Source organism: Chlorocebus sabaeus, chromosome 13 (assembly GCF_047675955.1).
Source record: "Chlorocebus sabaeus isolate Y175 chromosome 13, mChlSab1.0.hap1, whole genome shotgun sequence".
Taxonomy (NCBI): domain Eukaryota; kingdom Metazoa; phylum Chordata; class Mammalia; order Primates; family Cercopithecidae; genus Chlorocebus; species Chlorocebus sabaeus.
Window position 1 is genome coordinate 61,543,151 of NC_132916.1, and position 12,422 is coordinate 61,555,572.

A 12,422-nucleotide genomic window follows, 5' to 3' on the forward strand; every position below is an offset into this window, starting at 1 on the left:
AGATAATCCTTGAATTAAAGTAAATGAAAAAATTCAATGGTAATATGTAGGATTCAAAATATTAATTCAAAATATTGGAAAGATCACAAAGCACAGAGTGATAACCAATCAGGTTTTATGAAGAACTAATCCTGTCACAAATATGCACATTCTAGTCAATCAATGAACTTGAAAAATACAAAATATTAACACTGCAAATCAAACTTAGGAAATAAAATTTAGTTCAGTCACTGATGGCAGGTCCAATCTTGGCTAAGTATCATAATTCTTGAGTAAAGTAGCTGGGACTAACGTCAGAGAAAGGAATTATGTGTGAGGTAATCCTTGGTTAAGATTAGTTCTATACAATGTACTGTTATTTTGCAAGCCAAATGAAAAGAAAAATTATTTACTTTAGAATTAAACTTTGTAGGATCACCCTGATTCTAAGCAAAATTAGCTCTTTAGTGTAAAGATGGCTGAGAGTAGGTATGCTTGTGCTATAATTATAATGACTCCTACTTTTAACTTTGCTCATAAAAAAATTTTTTAGTTTTACTTTTACGAAAAAAGTTACAGAGAAGCACAATCAATTGACCACTGCCGTGTGTGTGTGTGTGTGTGTGTGTGTGTGTGTGTGTGTGTGTGGTAGGGGTAGGGGAATCTCAAAAGGACATAGCCTGCCTAACATCTTCTTGTAATTCTTTGGAACCATTGCATAGCAAGTGGTGTTGGTATTTTCTGGAGATTACATAGAGTGAATATTTATCAATGATTTAATACTGCTTTATGGTACTACTAGGTTTACCAGATTCTCAATTTTAATCAGATTTTTGAAGACAAAACAGAACATGGGGAGGCAGCACACTGAGTATAACACTTCTCAGCTCTTCAAAAATGCGGAACCCATTTAACATAAAAATTTCCAAGGATCTTTCCAGATCTAAAATGCTGTGGCCTGCATTTTTAGATGGCCCTAACACATGAAGAGTGGTTACCATCTCTTTATAAAAAATAAAATAGACTGTGCATTGTAACATCAGTGGTGAAAGACATTGTCAAAACATGGCTTTATAGAGCAGACAAGGAAATAGAGTATTTTGGTTTGTGGCAACACGAGTTTGGAGATAGAACACGGAAGTTATCTTAGATAGTATAGTCCAGGCATATCATCTCAAGTTTCAATCTATACAAATCTTTATCTTCTACAACACTGTATTCTATTTGTCTTTTTTTTTTTTGAGACAGAGTCTCACTCTATCGCCCATGCTGGAGTGCAGTGGCATGATCTCAGCTCACTGCAACCTCCACTTCCCAGGTTCAAATGATTCTCTTGCCTCAGCCTCCAAAGTAGTTGGGATTACAGGCACCCACCACCATGCCTGGCTAATTTTTTTTTGTATTTATAGTAGAGTCGGGGTTTTGCCATGTTGGCCCGGCTGGTTTCCAGCTCCTGACCTCAGGTGATCCTGCCATCTCGGCCTCCCAAAGTGCTGGGATTACAGATGTGAGCTACTGCGCCCGGCCCTATTTGTTTTTTAATGTGAGTGAACAAATGACGGAACTCTCAAGATGCCTAAAACATACCCAAAAAAGTTTTGAGAAATAACTTGGAGTAAAAGGAATAGGCAATTTTATTTTAATTTAGTTTTTTTGGTTGCTGTCATAAGGAAACAAAGCAATTTTTCTCTTCTGAAATAAACTATACTCTGGAATGTGCTGTCAATAATTAATGTTCACTGATTCAGTAGACATTTTGATTAATGCTTTGTAATTGTCTAAATGGTCCTTCACAAATGCTATGCCAATTGTTGAAATGTTAGCAAACTCTGGTAATATTAAACCAACAGAATCAATAATGTGACAATAATAACATTAAAAAAATAATGTTCTTATGCCATTCTATTCTTTGAGAATATATTTCATTATAAATGCCGTGGACTATGTACGCCTCTTCTGCACGTCTACATTATGAGTAAATCATTTCTATCACCATGACTGTGGTAGCTGGCCTCCAATAATCCCTTCCTCCTGGCATTCACAGGCTGTATTGTTCTCTCCCACATTGTGCTTGGGTTGGTCTGTGTGTCCAATAAAATATGACAAACGCCAGGACAAAAGACACTTCTGAGATTAGGTGATAAAAGATACCGTAGCTTCTATCTTGTTTCCTTTGCCTTGGATCGTTTGCATGGGCAACACCAGCTGCCTTGTTGTGAGTGGCCCCATGGAGGCCCATGTGGCAAAGTAACTGAGGCTTCCCAAAGCTGCTGAAGAACTGAGTGAAGCCTCCTGCCAAGAGGAACCTTAGTGATCTTAGCAGTGGATCCTCTGACCCCAGTCCAGCCTTCAGATGCCTGCAGCCCCAGCTTGCCTCTTGACTATACTGTTTTGAAAGACCTTCAGCCAGAACCACTTGGCTAAACCATTACTGGAATCCTGACTCTCAAAAAATATGTGAGATAATATTTGTTGCTTAAAGCTATTAAGTGTAAGGTAATTTGTTACCTAACAGTAGAGAATGAATACAACAACGATTCTAAAAGTGAAAGCATCTAAGACAGACAAATCACTGAAAACCCCCCCCCTCCATTCCCAATAATTTACTAAATGACTCTTGCCTTAACAATTTTGAGAAATATTCTTTCTAATAGTTCGATTTTATGTTTATGAAGAAAATTAAAAACTACCCAAGGAGAAGACCAGAAACTTACTATCTTTTTAATAGCAAGTGAAGATGACAGTAAAAACTTTTTGAAATTTTTTTAAAAACCCAAATGCTTAGTTAAGCTCATTGCAAATACACTGACAAGGTTTCAGAGTAATAAACACCTTTAACAGAAATCCACTTAAAAATGAATGTTATATTTTATACACTGTATCTGGGGAGAAATACTACAGCTTTTAGCCCTGCAGGTTCTTCCTTTGGATTGACATTATCTTTCCGATGGCAGAGGCAGAAAATGTTATCAGTTTTGGATCATCCTCTTGTCAATAAATCAAACTATTATTCAGGGGCAGACCTATCATAAGAAAAGTAGGTAATGTCTTGATATCAGCCCATCTCTAAATCTCTCCAGGACACAAAATATTCCTTGTTATGACATGGTCTGCTGGTTTTGAAACCTTTTTTTTTCCCTTAAATCAGAGCAAATTAAGCCATGTTAGTCACCTTTCCTTAGATCAGGCAAAGCGCATCTTGTCTCCCTGCTTGTCTACTTTTATTTTCAGAAATGGATGTTTATAAATTGCTGTGGATTAGTAGTATTTTGTTAATGATGGATTTTTAATAGTTTGTCTTTGATCAATGGAAATAGATGGTTCTTACTACAGAGGGGTTTGACTTTTCTGCAAAGAGGAGTTAAAAGAATTCTCTCACATGGACTGCTTGTTCCTTTGGATTAGTTCTGGTTTCACCTGGAAATGGTATCATACATTTGAGTATTATTAAAAATAATGTTGTGGCCAGGCATGGTATTTCACGCCTGTAACACCAGCACTTTGGGAGGCCAAGGCAGGTAGAGCACTTGAGGTCAGGAGTTCGAGACCAGCCTGGGCAACATGGTGAAACCCTGTTTCTACCAAAGAAAATAAGAAACAAAAATTAGCCGGCATGGTGGTGGGCACCTGTAGTCCCAGCTACTTGGGAGGTTGAGGCAGAAGAATCACTTGAACCAGGAAGGCAGAGGTTGCAGTGAGCCACTGCACTCCAGCCTGGGCAACAGAGCGAGACTCTGTCTCAAAAAATAAAATGTTGAAAGTGGGATCCACTTATAACAGGCTAAGAGGCTCTGTTTTAATAATAATAATAATAAATATTGTGAAAGCCTTTATATGTGATAACGTATTTAGTCGATACGAGCAAGTTGGTTGGCATATAATAAAAATAGTCGCTAACACTTACTAAATCCTTACCACACAGCCAGCATGGTTTATGTGCTTTATACAAACCAACTCATTCGGTTTCCATAACTCCTCTATGGTAAGTACTATTGTTATCATCTCTATTATACAGATGAGGAAACTGAGGCACAGAGTTTAGTAAGTTGCCACAAATTCACACAGCTAGTAAGTGCAGGAGCGGGGTTCAGAACCCACACTCTTAACCTCCTCACTCACATGCCAGCGTTGTAAACCAAGTAGAATTTAAACAGAATTTAAAGACAAGAAAAGGCTGATGAGAAAACATGTATTAATCTATGATATTAATACATCAAATAATTTGGGAATTTAAAAATGTTAGATACTAATCTGTTCAGCAAAGTTTTTTGGGATCCCACCACATTTTGTTGTAGGAGGTCCTTTCCTTTTCCTGCCAGAATATGTACTCCCTTATCTGGTCTGAGGGAATGGCAAGCAGAAACTCCTTTTTTGACACATTCTTCAGATGATATGGTGACCACAAAGGTAGGGATTCCTAGAAAACTGTGTTGGACTCTACTCTGGTTTATGTTTAGTTGCCGAGAACAGGATTTCTATTCATTTGAAACCACAGTCAAATTTATAGTTGTGGATACATATATTTCACCTTGGCCTTGGACTTTAGCCATTTGTCTCCCATATAAATCATACTATAGTCAATCCTATCTGTATTGATGAGAAACACCAGTTCGAGACTCATCTTATTCACTCATTCAACTCATATTTATTGGGTACTCTTACGGGTTGAATTGTGTCTCTCTCTTGCAAAAACAAATAAATACAAATAAAAGATATATTAAAGTTCTAACCTCTGAGTACTTCAGAATGTGACCTATTTGTAAATAGAGTTGTTGCAGATATAGTTAACATGAGATCACACTGAAGTCAGGTGGGCTCCTGATCCACTATAACAGATATCCTTATAAGAAGACAGCCATGGGAAGACACAGAGACACAAGGAGAATGCCATGTGAAGTTGAAGGACTGGAATGATGCACCCACAAGCCAAGAAATGCCTGGGACCACCAGGAGTTGGAAGAAGCAAGGAAGGAGGCTCCTCTAGTCTTCAGAAGGAGTGTGGTGCTGCCAACACCTTGATTTTGACTTCTAGCTTCCAAAACTGTGAGAGAATGAATTGTGTTGTTTTAAGCAACCTGGTGCTACTTTGCCATGGCAGCCCTTGAATATTAACACAGTGCCTACCATGTGGATATCTTATGGTGAATAGACAGGTAAGTTCCTGCCCTTGCAGAGCTTCCAGGGCAGTAGGAAGACAGACACCATTAAAAAGTAAAAAACAAAAACAAATATATACATAATAAATTGGTGATCAGACTAAGAAAGGGAATAAGGCTGGAGTGGTGGGTCACAGAACCTATTTAAACAAGGCCTTAGGAGTCAGCTGTGGGATGAGAGGGCAGTGTTCTAGGCAGAGACCCCTGAGATGGGAAAGGGCCTATCCAAAAAGACAGTGTCTTTGGAACTGTCAAAAGATCAATTTGGAAAGCTGATGAAGAGGACAATGGCCAAGATGAAATCTGAGTACAAAAGAGCTAGATCCCTCATCTCTCTAAACCCTGGGAAAAAGTCTGGATTATATTTGAAATTCATGGGAAAGTACTGAATCCTTGGCAGCAGGGGAAAATATAAACCTATTTATATTTCAAATGGATCACTACACTCCTGAAGGGAGAAAAGACTGGATGGAACAAGAGGAGAAGGGAGAAGCTAGTGAGACCATAACTGCAGTAGCCCCAGTGTGCACCAAGATGCAGGCTGTGGAGAGGGAGATGCGTGGGAAGCTTGGAGCTCAAGTTTCAAACTAGAAGTGGGACCTGCTGCTGATGTAGAACTGCATGGGTCCCATTAGGAAGAGAGTGGCTGTGCTGTGAAAGTAAAATTAACAGATGAAGATCTAGCAAGGAATACTCATGCTTTTATCTATTTTGATGATGCAAAGGAGTCATAAAAAACAGAATTAGGCAAGTGCGTGGGCTCACCAGGTGCACGGGCTCACACCTCTAATCCCAGCACTTAGGAAAGCCAAGGCAGGCAGATCACTTAAGGTCAGGAGTTCGAGACCAGTTTGGCCAACATGGTGAAACATTGTCTCTACTAAAAATACAAAAACTAGCCAGATACGGTGGCAGGCACCTGTAATCCCAGCTACTCGGGAGGCTGACGCAGGAAAATTGCTTGAACACAGGAGGTGGAGGTTGCAGTAAGCTAAGATCGCATCACTGCACTCCAGCTTGGATGACAGAGTGAGACTCTATCTAAAAACAAAACAAAACAGAGTTGGCACTTTTTTTTTAAAGGTAAAGAAACAGTACATTTAAAAAAGAAATAAATGTGATAACTAGTATTCTCTTTTGTTTAAAAAAATTTGCAAAAGTTTTTAGGCACTGTGTTTTTTTCAAGTTTGAAAAGCATGACGAAAGACATTCCTGAATAAACATTTCAATGGAGATAAATCAATTTTCTAACCTGCTAGTACTGATAAGATCACTGAATCAACACCAAAGTGAAAACATGTCACACCCACATTGCTATCAGGAAATGTGGGCCAATTGATGGGTGACAAATGCACTTTAACAAATAGATTTATGGTCTGGAAGCACGGCTCTGATTCTCTGAGATATCTGAGATTTCACATCCCAAATTATAAAGCCATTGGATCGGTGCACATAGTTTTATGTTTGGGGAGTGCCAGACCGTCATGACTTTGGTTTGGTACACAGATTCTTCAGATGGGCGGGTCCAATGTCTCCTTTTGCAATTCTGCCAAATGCACCGTGTTCACCAGCCACATGAAAATACCTTCAATACCCGAACCTACCCTGTTTATTCACACCTTTACAGTTTAGGTCCCTTCTGCCTCCAGTATTCTTTTGGAAATAAGAGACCCCTTGGTCTTCCAGGTGTGCATCATTGAATAAATATTGGCTTGTGCTATTTTAATGACATGATTGTGCTGTGATGTGTAGGGGATGTGTGGTCTCCGCTAAAGTGAGCAATCCTGACTACAGACATCTGGGCAGGAGACTGATCTTTCCAGGGGAAGCAGAACTCAGAAGACTGAGGGAAGGGGCATCAGCTCTGGACTCCCTTTGAGCTTTGAACGATGGAAGGATATGTGAGGATGCGCCTTTGAGTTGTGGGTGTAAAGATGGCCTCTGCCTTCACAAAGCTGTGAGGAGTTGGCAAGGAACTATCCACTTAATGAACTTCGAGGTAATGATTGATTTCCTGTAGCTTGTAAGCCACATCGAGATTTGTGTCCCCTCTCAGTGTTTATTTCCCTTTTATTATATTATGCCTTGGCACCATAAATAGAACGTGTGTGTTCCTCCTCCCCACCAAAAAATTCACAGGTTAAATCCTAACACCCAATGTACGGTGTTTAGAGGTGGGGCCTTCGGGAGGTGATTAGGTCGTCAGGGCAGAGCCCTCATGAGTGGGATTAGTGCCCTTATAAAAGAGACCCCAGAGAGGTCCCTCTCCCCTCCAACATGTGAGGACATAGTGAGAAGACGACCATCTATAAACCAGGAAGTGGGCCCTCCCCGTCCAACAAATCTGCCTTGATCTTGAACTTCCCAGCCTCAGAAGTGTGAGAAATAAACTGTTGTTTATAAGTCACTTAATCTATCACATTCTGTTCTAGCAGCTGGAATGAACTAATGCATTTGGCCTTTGGGAAATTCTTGTAGCCCAGCTTCATTTATGCTCTAGCACCAAAGGAAAAAGTCCTCTGTTTGCTCTTAGGTCCTTCCAGTAGGAAGATAATGGATTACTAAGATAGATCTAAATGGGTAAATTTATCATTAGTGGAGTTTTATAAAATGTGGCTGCTACATTGATTCTAAGAATTACCTTGAATACAGGTCTGTAAATATAGCAAAATGGTTTGTGACCTTTTCCTAATGGCCTCAAAGTGAATACCAGGGTTGCCATCTAAGTATGTTACAGTTTTAATTATGTGTCTCACAGTAAAAGTTACTTCTTTTTTGTTGTACTCAAGGAAAAGCCTATGCATAGATGAGTGCCTGATGAACACCAGTTAGAAGTGGTAAGGCTCTCAGGGCGAACTCACAAAGAGTCAGGGTAATCAGCCTCTGTGGTTAACCCAACCTCCCTCTTTTGTGGCTGAGGCATTTAGACTTTCCCATTATGGCCATCACCTTCATTAACCAGTACAGAAAGCAAACAAATTGCAAGAGACCGGACAGCCAAATGTGATCACTTCTGGAGACTCCCCTTGGCGACCGTTCAAGTTTCTGAAGCTTATGACCAACTGGGGCAGCCCTAGCATTGCAGAAGCCCTGCTCAACCTTGCTCAGAGAAGGTCCCCAGATGTCCGAACCCCTTTAGCCTTCTAAAGCTGAAGCTGTGAAGGAATCAGAGGCTCTGATCTGTTGGACACTGGACACCAGGTCTTATAAGGTCTTGGTATTCTCAGTGTCTGGCAAATAAATGCTTTGGAAATGAACTGACCAGGAACCCTTGGGGCTGACGCAAATCATGGCAGATCCTAGATTCACATGAGCATGGAATTGAAGTGGAACAGCTTGAACCACCAAATCTGTGTAGCTTGAAATCACCTTGGTAAGCTTACATTACACACAGGACTGCACAATCAGAAGATACCCAACAGCTGCGTTTTAATGAAGACACAGGAACCCATGGCATGGAAGTGGTTGCTACATATTTTATGTGTATTTTTAAATAGGAAAATAGCTTCATAGGCTTGTTGGGGAAAAAAATTTCCACCCAAAGTGAGTTTTCTACTGTGGGAACAAGGTTAAAAGGCAGTACAAAAACACCAGAGGATGATTGACTAATTTCAGAAAGCGGATGTTGTAAACAATGACATTCTAACCACCAAAGAGCAAAACAGGTATGACTGCCTTCACATAGATTACCTTAAGCATTGTTTTAATTTCATCATGCTGAAAGGAAAGGCAGGTTTTCTTCTGTCCCAAGTTACAAACCCTTTCTCTTGAAAAATATTAATTGATCTCCCTTCTTCTTCCTAATTATATATGAAGTTCCCTCAAAAAGTAAGTCTTCTTTTTTTTCTGAGATGGAGTGTCATTCTTTTTTTTTTTTTTTTTTTTTTTTTGAGACGGAGTCTCGCTCTGTCGCCCAGGCTGGAGTGCAGTGGCCGGATCTCAGCTCACTGCAAGCTCCGCCTCCCGGGTTTGCACCATTCTCCTGCCTCAGCCTCCCGAGTAGCTGGGACTACAGGTGCCTGCCACCTCACCCGGCTAGTTTTTTGTATTTTTTAGTAGAGACGGGGTTTCACCGTGTTAGCCAGGATGGTCTCGATCTCCTGACCTTGTGATCTGCCCGTCTCGGCCTCCCAAAGTGCTGGGATTACAGGCTTGAGCCACCACGCCCGGCCTGGAGTGTCATTCTTGTTGCCCAGGCTGGAGTGCAGTGGCGTGATTTTGGCTCGCTGCAACCTCCGCCTCCTGGGTTCAAGCGATTCTCCTGCCTCAGCCTCCTAAGTAGCTGGGATTACAAGCGCCTGCCACCATGACCAGTTAATTTTTGTATTTTTAGTACAGACGGGGTTTCACCATGTTGGCCAGGCTGGCCTCAAACTCTTGATCTCAGGTGGTCCACCTGCCTTGGCCTCCCAAAGTGCTGGGATTACAGGCGTGAGCCACTGCGCCCAGCTGAAAAGTCAGTCTTCTAAACAGCACTTAAAATATGATTCAATGAGTACCTACCAGAGAAAAAAGTTGCACAACTGTCTTCTATAAAGGACAGAGCATGATTAGTTCCTTTGCACTTGATTTTCTTCCCCTAACCATCACCTCTCTATTATTTCTCTGACTAATTGCTGGAACAGTGCACTGCCTCAGTTTTCTCTGTAATAATACTGTCCATTCTTACAGGGTACTGCCAACTGCCCTAACCCAGTGGTTTCTAGTCATTGTTTATGTGAGTAGCTCAGGGAGAGATTCCAGAACAAAAGTTCTAGAGTCACACTGGAGCCTACTCCATGCTCTATGTCTTACCAGCTATGTGCCCTCAAGCCAGTTACTTAACCTCTGTGCCTCTATTTCTCCATTTGGAAAATGGAACAGTACTATCTGCCTGTTAGGCTTGTTGCAATGATTAAGATTCTTCACATAGAGCTCCTGGAACAGTGTCTGGCACAAAGAAAGAGCTCAATAATTATTCGCTCAGTATTGTCCTCCAAAGTTCCTATCCTCATTTTAGAGCTTAGTGGAGAGAGGCCCAGGGAGGTTGAATGACTGCCCATGGTTTTTCAGCCATTTGGTGGATGCTCAGGCCCAAGTGTGCTGGCCAAGACAGGGCTCTCCCCTGGGATACTTACCTTTAGGTGAGTGGGAAATGCTCCCAAGTACAGTGTTGTGGGAAGAAAAGATTATATGACCATGATCAATTTTGCATATTAGACTGTAGCTTCTAAGGACAGATATAAGAAAGTCAATGAGGTAAACTCGAGTATTATTCTTTTAAGCTTTTCCTGGTGGAACTGTTCAGTTATATTCATGTGACAAATAGTTACTGGCACCTACTATGGGCTAGAAGTAGAATCTATGATAGGCACGGGGGTACAGTTGAGGACAGAAATAGACAGAAGGGCTGGGTGCAGTGGCTCACACCTGTAATCCTAGCACTCTGGGAGGCCGAGGTGGTTGGATCACCTGAGGTCAGGAGTTTAAGACCAGCCTGGCCAGCATGGTGAAACCCCGTCCCTATTAAAATTACAAAAATTAGCTGGGCATGGTGGCGTGCCCCTGTAGTCCCAGATACTTGGGAGGCTGAGGTAGGCGAATTGCTTGAACCCGGGAGACAGGTTGCAGTGGGCTGAGATTGCGCCACTGCACTCCAGCCTGGGTGACAGTAAGACTCCATCTCAAAGAAAAAAAGAAAAAAGAAATTGACAAAAGGCCTTGCTCTCATGGAGGAGATATTTTCTGAGTCTGGGGCACAACCATCAATATATACTTTCTCTGCCAGGTACCTGCACATTTATATGGATGAGCAATACATAAGTCATACAGAAAAATTGGTATCATTTCTTTATGGCCACACCTCCATAAGTAAATCTAAGTGCTTAAACATGTTTTTTTAGTATTTTGCTGTTGGTGCTTCACAGCAAGTAAGACTTTAACATAGAGACTATTTAAAAAAATAAATCTATTGAAGTTTACCCATTAAAGAGAGTGTGTACCTTCAAAGTCATTTACTTGGGAGGGTTTATGATTATTCTCATGATACTTCTTAGGTCATGGCATTTGAGGGATGCTTCCTTTCAGCTACAATCATCTTTAGAGGTAGCTTAGAAACATGCAAAAAAATTCAATCTCATTTTTTTAATAGTTACATCTTGCTTTTGCTCAATATAGCATTACCCAGCTTGATCACCCAAACTTGTGGAAAGCGGCTTTGAATGCTTTCAAAAATAAAATTCATTCCCCCAAGTTGAAAGTTTGCCACTCAATGGAATATTCTGATCAGTGTGTGCCAGGCTGTACCTGCAACTGAGAAAAGGGAGCTTATGAAATTCATTGTTGTGAGATTTTTGTGTGTAGCCTCCCATAATGACTATTATTAATTTGTATAAGCCAGCCCCATTGTTAGAAAACCAGTCCCACTACTTTATGTCATCTCTTAGATTATATAAAGCTCTTCCCTTACCTTTTAGAAAATAAACTTTTTGGGCCAGGCACGGTGGCTTGCACCTGTAATCCCAGTGCTTTGGGAGGCCAAGGTGGGTGGATCACCTGAGGTCAGGAGTTCGAGATCAGCCTGACCAATAGGATGAAACTCCATCTCTATTAATAATACAAAATTAGCCGGGCATAGTGGTGTGCAACTGTAGTCTCAGCTACTCGAGAGGCTGAGACAGGAGAATTGCCTGAAACTGGGAGGTGAAGGTTGTAGAGAGCTGAGTTCACCCCACTGCACTCCTGCCTGGGCAACAGAGCGAGAATCCATCTCAAAATAAAATAAAATAAAACAAAATAAATAAATAAAATAAACTTTCTGAGAGTGAGTACCTAATGTTCTTCACATGTTATAATCTCTAAAGCGTCTCAATTGGTAGTAATGATCATCATAGTAACTGGAAAAGTAGATTCAAATGTGGGTTGGAATCTTTACTACTTGGTAATATGCCTCAGAAGGGAAAATATAAAAGAAAGAACAAGGTCAAAGACAAACTGTTCAGGACCACTAAAGTACTGAAAAGAATAGCTGTTGGAAACTCCAAGTTCAATCAATAACTATTTCTTAAATATCGACACTTTATTCCTCAACTCATTTTCAACACTCGTACTCCTTTTTATCCTCCTAGAGGCAATGCAGCTCTTCCATTAATATCTTCATGACTTGAAATTTTCAGGAGGAAAGTCAACAAGATAAAAGTGTAAGAAAAAAATAATAGAAAAAGTAAAAAAAAAAAGAGGCAGAAATGATTAAATGGTAAATGATGGTCAAAAGAGCATTAGAGAAAGGGAGGAAAATAGAGATTCTTT

At 40.7% G+C, this 12,422-nt stretch overlaps 1 protein-coding gene across 6 annotated transcripts in view; it reads right to left on the bottom strand.

Moving 5' to 3' along the window:
• IL20RA (interleukin 20 receptor subunit alpha) overlaps nt 1-12,422 on the bottom strand; it is a 45,440-nt gene that overhangs the window by 17,749 nt on the left and 15,269 nt on the right. The window lies entirely within an intron of this gene.